This window comes from Parasteatoda tepidariorum, chromosome 8, assembly GCF_982258835.1.
Source record: "Parasteatoda tepidariorum strain Cologne lab strain chromosome 8, Ptep-v5.0, whole genome shotgun sequence".
Classification (NCBI taxonomy): Eukaryota; Metazoa; Arthropoda; class Arachnida; order Araneae; family Theridiidae; genus Parasteatoda; species Parasteatoda tepidariorum.
Genome location: NC_141762.1, coordinates 27,493,805 through 27,509,477, shown reverse-complemented (window position 1 = coordinate 27,509,477; position 15,673 = coordinate 27,493,805). Strand labels below are relative to the sequence as shown.

Genomic DNA, 15,673 nt, shown 5'->3' with positions numbered 1-15,673 from the left:
AACTTTTCAAATTTGCGCTTATAAAGCTATTTAGCTCTAACAAGGGAAACTAGGGAAGTGTGACTCACCAATTTTGAAATAAACTAGTGGGATGCATGTTTTATGAGGAATAATTTTAGGGGGCAACATTCGTTTCGGCCCATAGAAGGTCCTGTGAGAGATAAAAAATAATTCAATGTATAGAAAAATCGGTATTTTATTACTTCAATGCAGACTATTAGTTATTGTAATTGTCTCATACTCCAATTAAATTGTAATTAATTGGTTAATTAATTAATTTGCTAATTAATAAATTAATTAGCAAATTAAGTAATTAATTATTAATTGATAAATTGATTTGCAATTGCATACTCCAATTAATTTGAAAAATCTTTTGAAAAAAAAAATTTGATGTCAATTTTTTTTTTTTTAAATTAACCTAACAGGTTTTTCTGAAAAACTGCAGATGTATAAAATTTTCGAAATCAATTTTGACAATAAATATACATTATATAGTACGTGAAAGTACCACAAAATTAATTGGAGTATGAGATAATTACAATAACTCTGCATTGAAGTAATAAAATACCGATTTTCCTATATATTGAATTATTTTTTATCTCTCACACGACCTTCTATGGGCCGAAACGAATGTTGCCCCCTAAAATTATTCCTCATAAAGCATGCATCCCACTAGTTTATTTCAAAATTGGCGAGTCACACTTCCCTAGTTTCCTTGTAAGAGAAACAATTAGCATTAGTTAAAATTTCTTTAAATTTTCAAAATCAATTATTGATGAATTTTTTTATATTAATGAAGAAAAAAATTCGAACCATTTTTTTTTTTTTTTTTTTGGATTTCATATTTTAGACCAAATATAACTTCGATAATGAATCTAACAGATTTTTTTAAGTAACTATTACAATGCCTTTTATAATAAAAAAGGGCAAAATATATTTTTGCTTGTGATTGGAACTCCAGACAAAATATATACAAGGCGCACCGGTGTCTCTCTGTTTGCGACAAGGGATTAAAAGACCTCTAAAAACTTGTTTCTACTGAAAATTAAAAAGCTGAATTGAGGATTATTCTGAAAATTTATAAGACTTTCGAAAACGAAAGTAAAGAATTTTTTTTCTGTCTTTTGATTACAAAGCTTAACTGCATAGAGAGTTTTTTCTACTGAAGATCATTATATAAATTTCAACCTAATTTAAATAAGATAAAGTAAATCAAGTGTTAAAAAACACAAATTTTCTGTTCATGAAAATTGGTTCCGAAATTCAAGCCCTACATTTTATTAAATGCATATATTATGTGCAATACTTAAATTTCACGTAAGCCTATTTGAGGAGGTCGGGAAAATTTTGTTGTTTTTTTTTGTTTCTAATGTCACTTGCCAGAACCGACAAGACTGCTTGGTGAACCCAAGCGAATTTAAGGCAGAGGATACGTTTTTTGTTTTTCAGTGTGGAACTATTTATGACCAAGAATACAACTTCAGCCACAAACACGTCACAGCCCGTTTTTAGGGTAGAGCCATCACTCACCCACTATCGTAATTTTGACCTGAACCAAAAAAAGATAAATCTCCAATTCAGTGTCCCCAAAGGTATGTTATGATATGGAAACGAGGAGGACTTTGCGACCCCACAGCTTTAACGTGTTCCAGTCACCATTTACTACACGGAGGTCTTCGACTGGTGAGGTACGAACTCATGATCTTTTGGACATGAGTCCAACGTCCCACTAACCAGGCTATTCGGGTTCAAATTTTTTTTCATTCTAAAAATGAACCCTGTAATCAGATTTTTAAGAAATGTTTTCGGAATATTCGCTTTACAATAACAATATGAACAGTTTTTATTTTCAAGCCGCCTAAGGCGGCCAGCTGTCCGCCACGCTATATTTCTTGGGCCCTAGCACTGCTAGTAGAGACACGATCCTCTTCCAATCTTCTTTGACGTTTCTCAGGTGTTTCTCAGGCCTTAACACTGCTAGTTGAGACACGATCTTCTTCTAATCTTCTTTGACGTTTCTCGGATACTTCTTGGTCTCTAGAATTGCTTGTCGAAATTCGGTCATGTTCCATCCTTCTTTGACATTCCACAGACGTTCCTTGAGCCCTACTTCTTTGAGAATCTCTTAATATCTTTTTCCTTGACAAAATACAAAGTTTTTTGGAAGGCGGTTCTGCCATGTCAGTAATCGGGTTTTTAAGAAGTCAACGAATACTTTAGAACAACAATTACTATGAAAGCAAATCATGAAACTTCAATATTAAAATCTAAGTGCTTACCTGCAAACTGAAACTTTCTGAAAATAACTAATTACATTTAATAAAAATTGCTAAAATAAAGAATAGAAAAACCAAAGAGATCCAAGGTAAGTGTGGTCGTTCCTTCTGGCTTCTGGAGCGATATATTGTGATTACAGACAGACACACACACAACCGCGTTTATTATTATGTATAGATTGTCGAAATTTTTCAACTTGTAAAAAAATTGGTTACATATTTTTAGTAACTATAAGACTGTTTTTAAATATTAAAAAATACCAAAATATACTTTTGCTTGTAATAAGGTCGTCAGAATGTTTTTTAACTTAAAGGACACCAGTGTCCTATTTGTGTCAAAGGGTAAAACTGCAATAAATAAATCTTTAAAATATCATTAGTAATTGGAAAAAAAAACTAGTTTTATCTTCCATTTATGTTGACTAGTGAAATCTTTTTAATTCCGATGCTTCTAGACTCAATATCATTTATTTTTCGAATTGAAGTAGAATCATTAAATTTCTTTTTCTTTCCCAAGTTCAAATTCAAGATAGTCTTAAAAAAAGAAAAAAAAAGAAGAAAACTGACCGGAAGGAAAAGGATGGTAAATATTGGTCAGCGTGGAACGTGCTTCTGGTAGAGATGACTCCTGGGAAATCAAGAGGAAGGAGCCCCACCGTTTGACCATCAACAAAAGCACGAGCACAATCAATATATAAAAAAAGACGCCAAAAACATCAAAAGAAGTAAAATTTACAGCGAGTTTGCTCTACTTGGCTGTAAGCTCGACCAACAACTATAAAGTTAGAACGAGGTTTGAAGAGAATTTGCAATTGCATTCTGCGGAGCAATGTGGGCAATTCAAAGAGTTTACGTAGTCGCAAATCGCTGTTTAATCGACGCTTTCGTGAAAATTTTCCCTCTCTTTATTCTAAAAACTTTTCCACAAACACCTTTTAAAAAGTTTTTTTTCTCACCTCGATAATACCCTAAAGGTTTTAAAATGAAGACGAGAAAAGAGGCAGTTTTTGTGGAAATTGCCTTTGTAGAGTAAATGTTTGCCCATTTTTTATTTCACACGTTTTACAGAAATTTGTTTGGCATTTTTTATTTATTTATTACAAAGTTTAGTTACAAAGTATTTATTTTGCAATTAAATTTACTGTTACAAAGTTTTCATTCTTTGTTGAGTAAATTTTCTTAACTTATTTTTATTTCACACATTTTAGTGAAATTTGTGTTGTATTTTTCATTTATTTATTTTTCATGTTTGGTTACAAAGTATTTATTTTGTAACCAAAGTTACTGTTATAAAGTTACGCTACTTTGTTGGATTAATGTTTACCTACTTTTTCGTGCATTTTATTGTAATTTGTTGTGCATTTTTTATTTATTTATTAATGTTTGGTTATGAAGTATACTTATTGAAACCAAAGTTACTGTTGCAAAGTTTTGGTGCTAAGTTGAGTACATTTTTACTCATTTTTATTTCACCCTTTTTATTGATATTTGTTTGATGTTTTCTATTTATTTATTTTTCTTGTTTTTATCTTTGGATACAAAATATTTATTTTGTAACCAAAGTTGCTTTTACAAAGTTTGTTACATTTTTGGATAGACGTTTATCTATTTCTATTTCGTGCACTACTGAATTTGTTCTACTGAAATTTGCTTGTATGCCTTATTTCTGAGTGATTATGAAATATTTTTTGTGTAACGAAAGTTAATGTTACTAAATTTTGTAACTTTTTGGATTGCTTGTATTGGTTCGCCTATTTGTAAGTTTCCCTATTTTTATTTCCCACAATTTACTGAAATTCACTTTGCAATTTTTATTTATTTGCTTCTAATGTTTGTTTTTAAAGTATTTATTTAGAAACCAAAGTTACTGTTACAAAGTTTTGTTACTTTGTTGAGTAAATGTTTGCTCATACATTTCACTGAAATTTGTTTTGTATTTTTTATTCATTTACTTTTCATGTTTGCTTACAAAAAATTTATTTTGAAACTAAACAGCTACAAAGTTCTGTTTCTTTGTTATATAAATGTTTACCTATTTTTCGTTTATGCATTTAACTGAAATTTGATAGCACTCCTTATTTACTTTGTTTGATTTCAAAGTATTTTTCTAGGTTAAAAAAACAATTTTTGCACAATCTTAAGCATTAACATTTAGTTAAAAATTTTATTTTGTGTTTATTTATACTTGTTCTCCATGGAGAGCTTTTGTGGTTCTCCATTAAACAAAAAGTAAATGCAAGTAGCGTTACTCATAAAGCCCTCAACAAAAGTGAGTTTTATTGGACATTTCATTTGTTGTTGTTGTCAATTTACGTCACACTAGAGCTGCACAATGGGCTATTGGCGACGGTCTTGGAAACATCCCGGAGGATGATCCGAAAACATGTCTTCACAATTTTGATCCTCTGCGGAGGGGATGGCACCCCCGCTTCGGTAGCCCAACGACCTGCGCGCGAAGTCGAGCACTTTACGGTAGCACAGTTTAACGAGGACCAATACCGCACACCCTCGGTCCCTACGCAGACTAATCCAAGTGGTCACCCACCCGCACACTGACCGTAGCCAGTGATGCTTGACTTCGGTGATCTGCTGGGAACCGTGTCTTAACGATCAGTCCACTGCGGGACGACATTTTATTTATTAGTTAGCTAAATAATAGTACGAAAGAGTTATCTTGGCCTTTGAGTTTAATACATATTTAAAGGAAATGGCAATAAATGTTTGTGATATAAGAAAAGGGAACCTGTATCTCGATGGTCGCAGCAGACCAGGTTGTAAAGCCAGCTCTCTCGTGGAAGCTATAGCAGTGTATATTATAGCAGTGTATAATATAGCAGTGTATAATATAGCAGTGTATAATATAGCAGTGTATAGTATAGCAGTGGCAGCAAAGATTATACCTAGGGGAAGAAGTCTAGCTCTCATGGACACAATGTAAACTAGTCCCTCAAGATAAAGAATATACGTAGGTGAAGAAGATTAACTTCCTTAGATATAATCTAAACCAGTCCCCCAAGGTTTCGTGCTGTTTCTGTGTATAAAGGTAAAGACAACATTTAGGGGTACAGCGGCAGAGGTTCTTGAAAAGGGTCCTCTCCTTCCTATCACTACTGGTGTTGGGGAGGGCTGTGCGTATTTATTGCTGGTTTGCTCTGCATTTTTACACTATTGAAATGCTGTAATATTACTATTAATTCGGATATTTCCTTGAGAACATATTTATATCATTCATGCTAAGTAAACGTGCTAACACATTTTGACATAGAAAGAATAAAATGGCAGTTGACGGGAAGCAGCGCAACCAACCATGGAGATGGAGTTGCCCAACAACCTGTTTACAGGTGACGTACCTCCTGACCGTCATTTTGCTTCTTATGCACTTGAGCTGGATCTTAATTCAAATGACGCTGTTTTAAATCTGAGTATGTTTTTCAGCCAGTAAGTTGTATTTCTGGTATAGCGTACCAAACCGAGCAGTTCCCCGCGTTAGTTACGTATTCAAAGATATGGACTTCTTCTAATCTCTCTATTCTTTGGTGTTTGCACGGTTGCAGTATATTCTTAGTCATTATTTATCGAATTAGTTAAGTATTAACCGAATCCATTAATGAGCATTAATTTAGGTTATCAGATCACCAATCAGCTGAAAATAGGTTATTGCCTCGTCTTGTTAGAGTATTTTTAATAGTTAATGGTGGGAAAACCTGTCAAACTATCAAAAACTATGAATGTAATATTTTATTTATTTACTGATATTGCTTCGATTCCGCTGATTTTTGTAGATAATTTGATAGATTATTCCAGGCTAATTGGGCCGAGATAGCCCGGTTGTCAGGACGTTGGGCCCATGACCAAGAGGTCGGGATTTCAAATCCTGCCAGCGGAAGACTCCCTGTGTAGTAAATAGTGACTGGCGCGCGTTAAATCCGTCGTGTCACAAAGTCCTCCATGTTCACATAGCAAATTATATTTTTGGGGGTACTGAATTGGAGATTGATCAATCTCTGGTTCAGGTCAAAATTACGATATGCGGATGAATGAATGGGTCCGCAATATAAACGGGTGCGACGTATGCGTGTGGTAGAAGTCGAATTCTTAACAATAGATGGCGCCACTGGAAAACAAGAACAATCGCACCCCTTGCGTTAATGGTCTACGACAACAGAAACAACTAGGTGTATTCTTGCAGGAAGGGCTGAAGTTCTATACTTATTAGCCGTGTGAAATACTTCCAGCTCCAGATTGATGAGTATCAGCTTGTGTAGGAAGTAAAGGTGATCGTGGGGCAATTCTGATTCCTTTGTCCTCGTTATTCCACCAGTTTCGAAATTGTTAAGAATTAACCTCCATGACCAATGGCTAACAAACTGGCTTTTGCAAAAGTGCGCAACATTTTACATCTTTATAATTAATAGTCCCTGTATTTCATGAACGATAAACGTAACTCTTATGTTAAAAGTAAATTACAATTGCGTAATGCTTTGTAATTATTTTAAAGTAATACACTCATTTAATTTTTTAAACTACTACGAGCTCAAATGGTAAATATTAGGGAAAAACATTGGTTTTACGAAATTATTTTCAATTTCATCGACTTAATAGACATTATCTTTAAGTTTCACACATTTTAAGTTCCCAATCGGGTACTTATTACTCATAAATGTTTCGTTTTATTTAAACAAATGGATTTTTAAAGCTAGAATGTTAATTTCATTTATTTCCATCACCGTTCAGAATTTTCGCTTCTCATACAGAAATAAAACAAAAACAGTCTAGCTCATTTATTTTCGTAAAAAAGCCGCCATTTAATTTTAACTTTATATACTCTCGATTAAAACATTTAAGATTTTAAAAACTACTGGCAATAAAAAAATTTGAAATACTTAAGCACTTTTTAATCTCGTTAAGTTAAACTATTTTTTATCGCTGATTGCTCCTTAGAGATTTCAGTAAATTGAACAGCATTTTCCCTAGGGATAAATATAGGATTATAACATTTTTCACAAAAAAATTAAAAAAAATATTCAGTCAAAGTATTTTTTAAACAATAAATGCATGATATTAAATTTTATTTATAATTTAAGGACTGAGCTGTGATTGTTAGACTTTATAAAAATACAACTCCTATTCTGATCCATGTTTTTTGAAAATTATCTTCCTATTTTAGAAAATCACTGACTGCGGTCAGTGTGCGGGTGGGTGACCACTTGGATCAGTCTGCGTAGGGACCGAGGGTGTGCGGTATTGGTTCTCGTTAAACTGTGCTGCCGTAAAGTGCTCGACTTCGCGCGTAGGTCGTCGGGCTACCGAAGCAGGGGTGCCATCCCCTCTGCGGAGGATCAAAATTGTGATGGCATATCTTCGGATCATCCTCAGGGATGTTTCCCAGACCGTCACCAATATCCCATTGTGCAGCTCTAGTGCGACGTAAATGAACAAATCAAATTAAATCAATCCCAATTTAGAAAAGTATTAATGCCATTTCAAAACAAACGGTCCCCCAGTGGACTGATTGTAAAGACAAGTTCCCATTAGAAAATCAAAATCAAGCATCACTGGCTGCAGTCAGTAAGCGGGTGGGTGATCACTTCTATCAGCCTTCGTAGGGACCGAGAGTGCTACTGTATTGGTCCTCGTTAAACTGTTCTACCGTTAAATACTCGACTTCGCGCTCATGTCGTCGGGCTACCAAAGCAGGGAACCATCCCCTCTGCAGAGGATTAAATTTGCGATTATATGTCTTCGGATAATCCGCAAGGATTCTATCTGTTCTTGCTGAAGGAGCAACGTTGGCCCACCTAATATGATGCCCCTGAAAGAGAGGCCTACAAATCTACTCTGTAAATGCCTGAATTGGCGAAATGTCAACACAGGTGGTCATTGAAAGTAATAATAATAAAAAAAGAATGCGTAGGAGAAGTGACATCAAATATGCTCCTTGTTGTTGTTGTTGTTATGTTACGTCGCACTAGAGCTGCATAATGGGCTATTGGCGACGGTCTGGGAAACATCCCGGAGGATGATCCGAACATAATTATTAACTTTAAAAACTAACGAACTTTAAAAATATGATTATTGTTTTGTTTTTGCGCTTTTCAGCAGCATTTTGATTTAAAATGTTTTATTTCTATACTTATTATTAACTGAGAATTTTAATTTTTAAATTGAAATTAATTTTACAGGTTTTAAGAAATGATTTAAATTCTTAAGACTTTAGGCTAAATTTGTTTAACTTAGCAACGTTAGAAGGGAGCAATCCTGTAAGATAGCTTGGCAATCTTCGGGGGTTGGGGAGATTCAGCGAGCAGGGGATGGGGTACACTGGTTTATGTTAAAATGTTATTTCTCCTAATTCTTTTTGAATGATTAACGTGATGTGATAATATGAATGAAAAATCCTTTTCAATTGAATGAAGCACAAATTTGGGTAACATCAAGGGACTATTAAAGAAACAAATGAAAATTATCAGTTGCAGCTAAACACTGTAATTTCTCTTACGAGTATTTGAGAAAGATCTTAGAAAGTGAGAATGCCCTTTTCTTCAACAATAAATCCTCTTGTAATTTTAGGTTGGCGACTACAGTAACTGGTCACGCAAAGAATTTGGACTCATCGTAATAAATGATACTCGCCAAAGACAAAAATTCTGAGGCATTTAAAGAGAGATTTCTGTTCTCTGTGTAATTTAACTTTTTATCGGGAAAATATTTAATGCGTGACATAGTTTCCATTGATTAATGAATCAGTGTATTTCTTTTCAATTGTAAATAAATAACGGTTCTGAATAAAAGAATGATTTGAATTGGTTTTTAGTGAAATTGCCGATGTTTTGAAAAATATGTTGAGATGTAATTTATTAAAAGAGCTTTTTTGTTAGGTTTTATGACAAGAACACAAAAAAGTATGAAAAATTATTTTCTTTTATTATTGAATGTGCTATTGGAAACTTAATTGGATTAAATATTAAAAACTAGAGGGATCCAACCCACAGTTCTCTTTCGCTCCCAGTAATTTTATATATGGTACTTTTATTTTATTCCTTTTTTGTTACTTTTGACTTAAACTTGAGCACGAGCATCTGAAATAAAGATTGCGAGAGTTATAAATTTCTTTTGTTACAGCAATGTATAAATAAGACATTATTTAAACAAAAAATTGAGCGAAAAATCAGCCAAAAAAGCACTTAAATTGCAGTAGCTAATGTTCAACTCCTTAGCCCTGTAATTTTGTAACACGATCCAGGGCACAAGGGATTCCTGGATCAAGTTTAGGGAGAAATTTGCCTTCGTGGAGGACTTTTTGATGGAACTAACCCGCGTTTGCGTTACATGGAGAGGAAAACTACGAAAACCTCTAACGGATAGCCTAACGTCAAGGGGACTCTAACCTATGATCCGTCTAATACTGAGGATAATTTAAATCAGCACTGTGATCGGTGAAAGCCGGATACGGAATTTGTATCGACCAGAAATCGTTGGGATTTGGACCCGGTTCATGTGATTGGAAGGCGAACGTTCAATTCCCTGAGCCACCACGGCGCAAATTGGCATTTTGAAGAAAAAAAAAGAAAAAAAAATTCGCGTTATGTTTACCAATGAAAACAGCTTTTTCATCTCGTCAAATTTCAACTCTTTAGTTTCCTGCAGTCTGCTGATCTGCTTACAGGGTTTATATTTATACAAGGGTTTATATTTTATACAAGAACATTTAAAATCAAGTTACATTTAAACAATAGCATTGAGCAAAAGAACATTACAGTAATTTTTACGTCTGAACATTTAGAAGTGATATTTAATAGTAAGAAGAAACCTTTTTTTACTATCCGAAAATCTGATATTCTGCAAAAATTACCCTTTAAAAGTAAAAAGTTGTTCAGACAATAGAAATAACACCAAGCATTTACATTCGTCTGCAAAAATCCTAGAATACTGAAAAAACATTTTGATTTAACCAGCATATCTTTCAAACCATAGAAGTGACGCTTGGAATCAACTTTTTATCAATTTACTTTTAGGATCACAGAATTGCAAATTCTTTACGTTTAGACAAGCGTCTATGACTACTTGGCACTCACAACATTTATTAACTCGTGGTTAACTTTAGTGAGGATGGTTAGAAAATAATATCTTTCAAAAAGAAGTAAATTTTTCAAAACGGAACTACAGCCTCTTACAATAAATAATATTATTAAAAATAAAATAAATGAAAACACAGATAAAGACTAAGGAGTAGTTTGACTTACTTGTAGCAGGCAAATGTTAAGGAAGTTAGAAAAGATTTATAATAAAATTGTGCGTTCTGATAAAAATATGTTTATGGAGACATTCTGTTTTCTTTTTTTTTACTTCATAAAATTAATAATATCTACACGTTTCCGACTACATATTTTTTATGACCTAAAGGAATATTCAATGCTGCTAATGCTCCATGTAAATTCTATTGTTATCAAACGGCTTGGTTGACGCCTAAGAAAGTAAAACATTTTTTCTTCACTACGATGTAACCATCATGTGAAATAATACCTATAACATACAACATAAGCTAGAACAACTCAAACTTCGAAATCAAAGGTCACACATCAGTGTCCTGGTTTAACTGAACAATCTAGAAGCTTAAAATACATACAAGTGGTTTACTACCATGCACGTGCTTGATTGTAGTAGAACCAATTTCATAGTTGAAAACTCGGTGGAAGAAGGGTTTTTGAAAGCATTTGGGGAATTTTCGGAATATTTGGAACCATTTCGGAAATTTTCGGATAATTTAGAACAATTTTGAAAATTTTTGAACATTCAGAACCATTTCGGGAACTTTTGGAACATTTAAAACCATTTCGGAAATATTTGGAACATTTAGAATTTTTAGAGCATTTGGAAACATTTTGGTAACTTTGGAACATTTTTTGCAAATTTAGAAACATCACTTTCAGAAAATGCATGCTAACGGAGCAGTAGTGGTAGTAGTAATTCATTTACGTCACCCTAGAGCTGTACAATGGGCTGTTGGCGACTGTCTGGGAAACATCCCTGAAGATGATCCGAAGACATGCCATCACAATTTTGATCCTCAGTAGAGGAGCTAGAAGTTCCGAATATCCCACTTTTCAAATTGTTACTTGATATTTTTTTCTTCTATTAAGTGTTTCAATGACTAAGTTATAACATACAAGATTTTGAAACAATGAGCAGACTGGATGCTGTGTTTAAAACCGAATTGTGGTGTTGTAGTTCTGAACTGAAAGCTTCTTCAAGAATTCCACGCGATATGGTTATATCCCTAATGACGGATTAAAAAAAGGAAGTATTGTCTTTTAGTTACTCATTCTGAAACACGGAGGTTGAGGGTTCAATCCTCTCTATAACCCAAGACACAAATTTCCATCATTCTTTGTGATATCTTCTGCAAACTAGGTCATTCCTCTTTCAAATTTCCACAGTCTTACCATCGTTTTCAGATCTGAATTCATAAAATGAATTTTTATGTACAGAGATTTGAATGCATGAAATGATTTATACTCTTCTCTAGTTTTGGACTAGAAAAGAATTTTTTTTCCGGACTCAATTCTCTCCATAACCAAAGACACTACTTTTTATCATTCTCATTGATATCTTCTGCAAACTACGTCATTCATCTTTCTAAATTCCACTGACTTTTCGTCAGAGCTGAATTCATTAAATATGAATATAATTCATGAATAAAATGAATTATACTCTAAACTAGTCGAGTGATCTCGCCATTCCACCTAACACTAGTTTAGCTAGTGACTTCGAATCCACCGTAAATATATCTTTGTGTTATCCCTTCTCTAACTTGTGCTATTTGTTTTACAGATTGAAAGTGCGTAGACCTTAGAAGCCGTACTCTAAGGTGCTCCCAAGACTGCATGCTTATGTGCAACAACAAATAAGTATAAAAACAAAATAAATAAATCCAATTCACCATACTGTCATATTGCATTGGCGTTATATTAATAAGGGACATTCATTTTTGTATTAATTGGCTAAGATAAACCATACGCAGAATAATTCTTTGGATAAAAAATACGTTTAAATTATGAAGTGGCGAGTTTTTCCTCGCTTAACAACAGAATTTTTACTCCAAATAGATCTTACGGAAAATTAAGAATTTCTTCATAAAGCCAACTTCCACATGCAATTGGTTAAATACAGCAAGCAAAATTAAGAAAAATTATAATTGAAAATTGTAACTGAAAAATTATTAATAGAAACTAATCTTTAAAAAGGTTTCCTGGATCAAATTTAGAGGAATTGGTCTACGTCCTTAGCTGACTTCCATGTAATAATTTTAAGAGGTTTATTAACAGAAGGGAAAGGAACTTTTTCGCAGAAGTTTATTAACAGGAATATATCGTCGTCTGATATTCCTGTATATAAAAAAAATTGCTTCAATTGTAATTCAATAGTAAATTTTATTAACAGCAAGATTAAACACGCTTTTAATTCTAATTAATTCTTTACGTTGAAAAATAAATCTTTTTAGTAGTCTGTTTTTTTTTTTGGAACTGATAACGATTTTAAATTCTGCTGTTTCTCTTCTACTCTGAAAAGTCAATTCCAGTAAAATGAAAAGTAATCCCTCCGTACTTTTCTCTGTACCGACTCTGGTTTCTTATTCAGTTCTTTTATTTCTGGCATTCCGGTTTCCTCAATTCAAAGAATTCATTCAAATCATAACTAAAATACAGCCGTAAGAAAGCAAAACAATTTATACTGCCTATTGAAAATACTTTAAGTTAACAGGGATGTAACCAACAAGTCATATGCTATTAAAAAATAGTACTAGCAAATATTAATCAGTAGCAAAGACAGCGAATAAAAAAATTTTGATAATAATATCTGAAAAATTTACTACTATTTTTGAAGGTCATAAATGTGTTTTGTAAAATGAATTAAGTAAAGTAACAAATTTAAAATATAAACAAAGATATTAATATTAAAGATTAGAAACCCTAAAGATTAGAAATTGGAAGGGAGTTGCCATGCATTGGAGGCGCTGCATTGCATTGGACTGCATTGCGTTGCCATGCATTGGAGCTGTTGAGGCAGCCAAGGCCTGTAAGGGACTTTTGCGCTAACAAAGAAGAAGAAGACAAAGATATAATTTACATTGGTTCTGGAAGTAATAAACTATTTTATAATTTAAAATTATATTTTAAAATTTTAAATTCTTTTTCTGTTTTAAATTTTTCTATAAAGAAAAAATTTAAGTCATCATCGCCAATATCATCGTTACGACAATACTCCATAAATATTCACGGCTAAAATAATATTCATTGAAATCATAATTAAAAAAAATATATTTAGAATTAAATAAATTAGCCAAACTAAAAGCTCTATTTTTTCTACTTCTATTCGTAGAGTGAATAATTAAACGTAGCACTTTTTACTAAAATGCTGTGCTACGTTTTTTGCCATCGTTTTTTGGCTAATTTTTTTCTCATACTTATTTCCACTGTCCAAATTTCGCCATAGTCATAAGAAATGTGATGATATAAACTTTTGTTACGTATCCATTCCGGAGAGCTGTAAAAAACGGCACAAATATTATTGATGCAAGAGAAGCTTAATTAATTGTGGTAAAAGGTACTACTGGTATTGTGGTAATTGATGCTGTGGTGATAGGTACCGACTATAAAATATAGGTGCCTGATATAGGTACCTATTGTTACTGCGTTGATATTTTTTACGATCTCCTTAAATGGATAATTTGCAAACTTTTTATCAAGAAATAACAGTACAGCATACATAAACATAATATCAATTGATAATGCAGACTTTTGTGCTTCCAATAAATAATAAATTTGTATGCATTATTAAGAAAAAGACTAACCCCCTCTAAGTAATTACTGCATATTATATGCTTTTAATAAAGTTACATGTTGAATTATAACCGCTGTATAGCTATTATAATTCCTAACACATTAAAAAAAGGGTGAGCATGACAATTGTTTTTCACCATGCTGGTTTTTTAACTGATACTTCGTAAATAGCATAAGCGAATATGCAGTATCAAATTAATAATGTTTGAGTATCAACTTCTTGTATTATTCAAAACTCATCCAATTAGTTAGGCTAATCTCTAGGTAAGAGTTTCAGCCCTTAGTGGTAAGTATAAGTGCCACAATTAGTCCGTATAGCCCCAAAACTTCAGCGAAGATAAGGATAAGAATCATTCCTACAAAAAGTTTCGCTTGTTGTGCTGTTCCTCGAACACCAGCGTCTCCTACTATACCTATTGCAAATCCAGCTGCCAATCCACTGAAGCCTACAGATAAACCTGCGCCAAAGTGCAAGAATCCTTTATACAATGTATATCCTTCTTTTGGTGATTTTATGTTGTTGGCGATGAGTACAGCTACCACAAGACCATAAATAGCAATGATTCCTGCCATTACTACGGGGATAATAGATTTCATTATCAGTTCTGGTTTCCTAATGGCCATTGCTGATATGCCAATTCCTGATTTTGCTGTTCCATAGGCAGCTCCAAGTGCTGTGAATGTTGCAGCTGATGCACTTCCCATAACGCCAAAAAAAGCAGAATATTCAACTATTTCCTCGTTTTGAGCCATTTTTTTTCATAAATCGTATAAAATTAAACTTTATTGCATCTAAAGCGATCCAACAAAATTGGTTTAATTTAGTACAAACAATGTAAACTTTACCTTATTTTCGTTTTAACTATAACACACTTCGTCTGTGTGGTTTTCCACACAAGTTTTATCGTGCTTATGCGAACTACAAAAAGCTGTGCGAGAACTATGAGGGAAAAGATATTTCGATGACAAAAAATGTGTTAAGTTTTCTCAGCATTGAAAGGATAAAATAAAAGTATGAGGTTACGAATACCTAGTAGGTTAAAATAGAAATGCTAAATATTAAAAAAAAAAAAAAAGAAAATCGCATGTTTTGTGTTGAATGATTTTCTTTTGCTTTTTTAGAACTCTCACTTAAGAACACAAAAGAACACTTTTTATAAATAGAATATTTTTCAGTGTAGAAGACAAATGTTTAAATTACAATAGCCTAAAACTTAATTTTCAAATTAGTTTAAAATTCATATTCAATTCTTCATAAGTGGCATTAGGGGCATCTTAAGCCAAGTATTCAACTAATAAATTTTTTTTAACTTTCTAATAAAAGTAATGATTGTAATCTCGTAACGGATTTCAAGTTTTAGTGTAGTTAGTGGTCAATTAGATGTTCTTTTTTGACTGGATGTTTGGGACCACTGCCCCTTCCCCCCTACGCTGCACGCCATTGATATCATACGACTTTATACACTTAAAGTAACGTGAAAGTAATAAATTGCAATTACAGTACTTAGGTTTAGAGAATCACCTAACATAAACGTAACTTTAAACATTATAAAAAAG

At 33.0% G+C, this 15,673-nt stretch overlaps 1 pseudogene across 1 annotated transcript; it reads right to left on the bottom strand.

Moving 5' to 3' along the window:
* Nucleotides 1–13,901: 13,901 nt before the first annotated feature.
* On the bottom strand, nucleotides 13,902–14,960 carry LOC107454581 (V-type proton ATPase 16 kDa proteolipid subunit c pseudogene; annotated as a pseudogene). The gene has a single exon (XR_015428539.1). The product of XR_015428539.1 is annotated as a V-type proton ATPase 16 kDa proteolipid subunit c pseudogene (transcript).
* Nucleotides 14,961–15,673: the final 713 nt, after the last annotated feature.